This window comes from Aplysia californica, unplaced genomic scaffold (genome assembly GCF_000002075.1).
Source record: "Aplysia californica isolate F4 #8 unplaced genomic scaffold, AplCal3.0 scaffold00086, whole genome shotgun sequence".
Classification (NCBI taxonomy): Eukaryota; Metazoa; Mollusca; class Gastropoda; order Aplysiida; family Aplysiidae; genus Aplysia; species Aplysia californica.
The window spans coordinates 1,176,238-1,183,429 of record NW_004797356.1 but is presented as its reverse complement, the minus strand read 5'-3'; the positions used below and the strand labels follow the sequence as shown (position 1 = coordinate 1,183,429).

At 36.4% G+C, this 7,192-nt stretch overlaps 1 protein-coding gene across 1 annotated transcript in view; it reads left to right on the top strand.

Annotated features, from left to right (window-relative positions):
• The window catches only part of LOC101856168 (inositol 1,4,5-trisphosphate receptor type 1), a gene marked incomplete in the record, with an annotated part of 208,126 nt that overhangs the window by 66,395 nt on the left and 134,539 nt on the right, over window positions 1-7,192 (top strand).

Genomic DNA, 7,192 nt, shown 5'->3' with positions numbered 1-7,192 from the left:
CGCAACTTGCACTGTATGCTTCCGCCGAAGCCGAGAATGTTTCTGAGTGTTCTCGGAGGGTCTGCTGGGGTAATAATAGTTGTAAAGCGCATAGAGCATGCTCTTGAGCATGGATATGCGCTATATAAATACAATTATTATTAATTATTAATGTTCTTATGCCCTATTTCTACTCTTGTTCTCTCTATGTTTCTATCTACTAGACTGTTAAATTGCATCACTCCTCCTCCCCCTCCCCCACCCCCGGCCCACTTTTCCAGCCCGACGGAAACCATTTTACAACCTTTCCCAGAACACTAATGGAGTCGGTGCGTAAACACAATGTAATACTTTCAAAGAATTAAAAAAGCGTCTACGTTGTGTTTACAACAGAAGAATCCCTAAAACACACGAGGCTGCTTCATTTTATCTTCCTGGCTCTTGGTTGCCTGTGTGAAATGAATCCTTTCAAAATGGCGGCATCTGTACCTTCACCTTAGAATAACCAATGCCTCGAGTGTACCCACACCGCTCTGTGTAGTGATTAAATGTACAGAGCTTCGGGGTTTTACGATAACAAACATTCGTGCCATCTTGGGGTGGGTCTGAATCGAAAAAAAGAGTATTTTGTGGTGATCTTAGTTAATGTAGTTCTTGGTATTTTTTCATATTGCTTCATGGGTGTTTCACTCTATTGTTACCAGTTAGGGAAGAGGTTTTTTTCTGAAAAATTATTCTGATATTAATAGTATCCTTCTAAGTTCAGATTCGTTTTCTTTTCATGAGTTCTTGTTTAAATGTAAAACTGATCTCGTGCTTTTTGGAATTCGAGGATAAACGACAATGGTGGATTAATTGTTTAATTATTCCTCTACTTCTTCAATCGACCTACAATCTATTTATCTGGACACACATACACCCCTCCTTTCTCCAAAAAAAAAAATAGCGCAAAGGAACAAGACTCGAGAACTGCGTTCATTGTCAATAACAATGAAGTCAATGCGCTAGGATTCGTCAAATAACTGATATGCGATTGTGTAGGCCTAGCAATGACGCTTACGTAGTATAGCACAATGGAGCAGTTACCTACTAGAATCTACTACAGAATTCGATGTCTTCTCAAGAGCTAACGAAAATGTTCTGTTTCGTTTTTCAAAAAGCAGAATCTACTTGGAAAAAATCGTAGGCTCTATAAGATGTGTAATTCCCTAAAAACTGTCCTATGCGAGACTTTGTAAAGGTGGCCAGGCTTACTAACGGCATTATCCAGGACGGTTTTCTTTTAATTATTTTTCTTCTTCTTCTTTTCTTATGAGTATGTTTCTGTTAGTAATCCTGTGTATATGTTTACATGCTTGTGTCTGTTTCTAAAAGATGATTTTAAACTATACGACACCGATCCCAAGTAAGCTAAAATAGACAAAGAGTCTGAGAGTGGAATAAAACATATTGAACGATTGTCTCCACCTTTTGATAACATTAGAATCCTCCACTTTTACACGTCGTATTCTTTTCACTTGTCACCCTCAGATCCGAGTTGAACCTTGGAGTGGAACGGTCTGGCTTCACACTGGTTCGTTTCTGCAAAGAAAACCCAGACTTGGAGTTGTTTATGAAGGTGATCGTCAATGTTCAAGTTGTCATCGTCACTCTCACTAGAGTTGTTAGTGTTTTTTTGTTTTTAGCACAGTCAAATTCTCGTTCTGCCGTCCAGAGTTGTACATTATTTTTCTAGTGTGGACCTCGTTGCTTTCCCCCGCAGTTGAGTGGTAGGATCCCCCTAGCTTCGATAATAAGCCTTTTGCATTCTGGATAATATGACTGTTCCGAACGGAAGTCATTACGGAGCTCTCAACAAGCATAATATCTGCTGTTTTAGCTCAGGTTGCAGTTAGTTTCAAATTTACCTAGAGCCTTTGTGTCAGGCGCGTTTAGCTGGTGTGATCAACCACATTTTCCATATTCTAGACGTGCTCATAATATTTATTTACTTTTTAAAAATTCATCAGTTGTTTTATTTATTCATTTATGTATTTATTTATTTATTTATTTATTTATTTATTTATTTATTTATTTATTTTTACAGTATTCTTTACATATTATGGTCTTGTTTGTTCATTTATTGTATTTCTCCATTCATCTTTTATCTTTATATCTTATCAATTCTTTTACTTTGATGTTTAAAAAAAAAATTTTTGTTTACTTATAATTTTTGTTCAATTTTTTTTTTCCAAATTATTATCATTAACAGCTATGTATTCGTCAATATTCGTCATCTATTTATTATTAGAGTATCGCCTTGTTTACCGGGCGCTGAGGCATCGTTTGCTTCTTTTATTTACTGTTAACTTGTTCATCTATTGGTTGTTTTACTTCCTTTCTTTATTCATCTCTTCGTTGTCGCAAGTTGTTTTATCTGGCTCTCGTTAAAAAAAGACAAATCATATTCAACATTTCAATGTCATTTAAAAGAATTATCCACGGTGATCACCATTGTGTTTCGTATTATACATGTGTCTTTGGTTCAAAACTTGCTCATTTTACTTACTACATGTATTTTTCAGTCCTTAAAGTAGTGAGAAGATGTTTGAACTACTATTCGACTTAACCACCCCCGTGTGTTCCCAGAATACCTTCCTTTCATTATATTATATAAATTAGGTTAAACATGAAGAAAGGCCAGCAGATGACCGATAACTTTAAATCAAACTTATTATCTTTAGTGAGTATTCATGATCATATTTAATCGGCACTTTTTTAGACTAAGAGAAGGTATATCAACTAAATACACAGTGACGTGCTCGTATGCTGGAAAGGGTGTATATTTAGTGCAGTGATATAAAAATGAGGATGGCGATTGCACTTGGCCAAAACTATACGTGCACCTAACCCTACGCTGCCTATTTCGAGACTGTCTTAGATGTGCAGGAACTGGGTAGCAGGCCTGGCAGAGTATAGTTATCTTGATATTCAAGCCAAGTATATATCAATCTCAGAAAAAAATACATTGACATAGGGACATAATTTGATATATTGATGTGTCTTCAACTTGCGTCACCTAATTTTGCCTATTCCCAATGTCCTTTCAAAAACAGCTGTTAGAAAAGATTGATGTTGTTAGTTAATCAGAATGTTTTGAAATATGTTCTGCTTCGATCATTTTTGTGTGTGTGATGTCTACTGTAGACTACTTAATGTTGCCATATTCTTTCTTCTCTCAGCTTCTTCACGTTTTCATTTTCTGATAGATTTTCTCCTATATTCTAGACTTAGACTAGGTGTGTATTTGTCATTGTTCTAGAATACGACCTTATATCCCACGACATAATATTTACTCCGGCACTGAAACCTGGTCATCTATCATGAATCAAGTTTTTGGGTTTGTTTTCTGTTTATTTCAGAGAGGAATATCCGTTATTCCAAAATTCATCAAGGTACTCTTCCAAGGAATGTTTGGTAGTTCATGTTCATATCATATATACCCACGTGCATTGCAACAAAGATCTGGATTGCCTGTATCTAACCCCTCTAATGGACGTATTGTTGATATGAAAACCTCCCCAATGTTCAGCGTACATATACTCTTCTGGACTGCCCTGTCGATTATTATTCTTGTATTAGACTTGATGTGTCTATCCCTTTTTTTTTACAACAAAATTAGTTGCAGGATGGAACGCTGATCTTTTCTAGTCACAAAACTAGTACCTGGCCCTGCGATTTGAGCACAGCTAATGTCATTTTAGAGCGGTGGTTCTTAGCCTATAGGTCCTTTTGGTTGAAGGCGAGAACGAGAAATCTAACCTACAAAGACGTCCAGTTCTTGTCTTTATCCAGTCTAAATCCCGGAGAGATACTATCTTTCGGGACGAAACTAATACATGTTAACATTTTTTTTAAAGGAAACATAATATCTATAGAATCATCGGACTTTCACCAATATAAATGTTCTCGAGAGCCACCTGTCAGACACCGTCAATTTGGCCATCAAGCTCAGAATATCTATAATAGTATTCTATCGCCACAAGTTTCTGCTGCTTTTTCTCCCCATAACCTCCACGCCGTTTTTGTTTCTTCTTTCCATGACAGTGTTGCTACAACATGAACATTTTTCAAATCAACATGCTAGCGCTTGACATATTATATAATGCCACATTTAGAATTTCTACATCTGCTGTCTTTTCGCAAAGCTATGAGTTCCCATCTTTCATGAGTAGCATTTTTCTTTTGTTTAAAAAAAAAAAGATATTTTCCTTTAAGCAAGACTGACACTTCTTAATCGAGGTTTTACTAAAGTTTCTTTTTATAGTTCGAGTAGTATGATACAAACATAATTAAATACTACTCCAGTTACCGATGGCGGAATCTATTTTTATTAACAAAAAGTCTTTCATTTTCTTTCTGCGTTCGTCATAAAAATTTCTTTGTTTTGTTTTGTTCTTGGGGTAGTTCAAGTTCTAATTTGCTTCAGTTACTAACCATGTTGACTTCCCGTAAACCTTGTATTCATTATTTTGCTCTATCATACGGCGACAGCTGTTGTTAGTTCATAAATATATTTTTCCCATGTACTTCCACTCCTCTTCTTTTAATGACACCCCCCAATGATTATCGAAACCATCCAGGGTTTTTCTTCGTGTGCGGTGCATTTTTGTTTATGTTTGAATTTTCCCTAGGACACTCTGGAGTTGTCAAACTGTCCTTTTGTTGAACCAACTGTTAAAATTGCATCATTCCTTTCATAAATTGTCATCTCAGACCAAGGTCATACATGTTAGTTGTCCAGACTTACAAATTGATAGATTTTGTTTGATTTAATTACCTGTTTAAAGACTTATTCTTTGGTGTGTGTGGTGTCGCTGTTTTAATGTTGATTTACAGACTGTGGTTTTTCCAGTTTCGCATTTTTGTGGCACTGTTTGTTTTGAGAGTCTTTACAACAGAATGTCAAAAGTAGAAAAAGTAGACTTTTCTTGTCTTTTGACTGTGAGACTTTTGTTGCAAAACGTGTCCTTTCCTGTCATGAAATAACTGTCTTTACAAATACACATCTTGTTGTTGACGTTACTATAAAAAAAACCACTGCTGACATGACTTCCTTTTTCTGTTCGCGCCACTTCGATATTTTGTCGTATCTGTCAACTGCAAAAATGAGGAATAGAAAGAAAAGGGAATGGAAGAAGTTGAGGAGGAGGAGAAGGAGACTGAGGAAGATGAGGAGGAAGAGGAGGAGGAGGAGGAGGAGGAGGAGAAGAAGGAGGAGGAGTAAACTTTGTTCAAATCCATTCTGCTTTATTTTTAGTGATGGTGTGACCTGAGGTACCGTTAATGTTGTGCCTGATTCAATATTAGTTAAAAACTGTCTTCAGTGGCTCCCTTGTTCCTGTTGTTATTATCAAAACCTGAATGTAGAGAGCGATATTGTTATTGTCTCTATTGTCGAGTGACGTCATGGCGTCACTGTAACCAGATCTATTATTATAAGTGTCTTAACTGTTGTCAATGCATCGCCTTGTTCAAGGAATGTGGGTCTTGCATTACTGTTCTGGGATCGTTGGTGTCTCTCCTTTTGTTTCGTAGATTGTGATGATTTAGTTGTTATGTTGTAGATTCTTGACCTAAGAATTTGTTTTCACTGAGAGATGAAAAGGGAGATAATGTTTTCATGGAGATGGATTTGTTGGAGTCCCGTTTTCTTTGTTTTGGGGTGGTTGTTTTTTATTTCTTATTTTGGGAATTTCTAGTTTTCCTTGGTTGTTGCTCAGATATCAGTTCTCCGTAGGATATTCAACAATATTCTTTATTGTTGCTGGCTGGAGCGCCGCCTGTTAGACGTCCGCTCATCCTATCTCCAGAACACTTTTTTTTTAAATAATAAGTCGTTGGGTTTTTTTTTAGGTGAACTGAGCTATTATCATTGTTTATGAAATCAAAATCACCTCGATTTAGTACACAGTCCAAAATCATCGCTCATGCTTTAAGTCTGCCCCGGAAAGCAGATGGTATGCCAGGATGTTTAAATTTAAAAAACGCGGGTTTGTTTTTACTCCTTTCATGTCTTTAGGACAATTTGTGTTCTCGTCTTTCAGTACTAATGGCGACATCAGCTGTAGCATTGACTGCTTTGACATCCGATCGCTTTAACCATTTCATCCTCTTCAGATCTCATCTCCATTACTATCATCTGTCTTAATTTCTGCCTGCTTAAAAATTATAACCGCAGTGTCTGCTTTGCGAGTCACACATGGCTGTGCATGTAAACGCATTGATTTAGGTAGTGAATGGAAACCAATATGCCTCTTGATATGTGTATAATGTAAGCTTAAATGAATGGACTTGTAATCGTCATACACACTCTTTTGCCAAGCAAATATAAAAGCACTTAGCCAAAACCTTGTGTTTATAGAATATTTCAAAGACATATTATTATTTGACACTGAATGACACGCCAAATAATAATGTTACCTTCAATATGTCTGGTAGCAAAACCTTTCCTTTCCATCAATTCTATCCCCTTTATTTTCAAATGACGCTTTTATATCATCTGAAATCATATTAGAAGGGGGCGGGGGAAGTACGAGCGTAAAACAACATATTCCTGATTTAATTTTATTGGGGGGTTTTCCTGCTGAGATAAGCAGAGTCACTGTCACGTAGCAGTTAATTAACGTTGCAATGGTCACACACATTACTAAACGGCGTTCTTTTTTTAAAGTTTTATCTTCGTCGTTGCTTTTCTTTACAAAAGATGGTGTTTCTCTACAAACTCTCAATTCTATCAGGGACACTGCAATTAGAACACTTAATTAACAAATTAATTAACCTGTGACCACTGAATATCATTGATAGCAATCAACGAGAAATCAGAAAATACTTCGCAATTGGCCCAAAAAATGGTTTCCTAATCTTTGGGAGAAAAACCTAAAAATTACACTTGCTAAGTTTTCAATCACTGGGACATACCTTTTTTAAATAATGTCCCTCCTGCTCTGAGAGGGGAAATTAAAAGGAAAAAAAAGAAAGAAAAAAACCCTTTTCAGTATACGCCCGTACTTATTAACACGCTTTCTATATTAGTTTGACTGCGCTAACTCTTTCATCTCTTATTTATCTTTTTTCCTTATCTTTTATGTCACATAGCTCATTTCTCCCACGATTTCACAATGTCTCTTTCTCTGTCACTTTCTGTGTCTCTCTTCCCCCCCCCCTCTCTCTC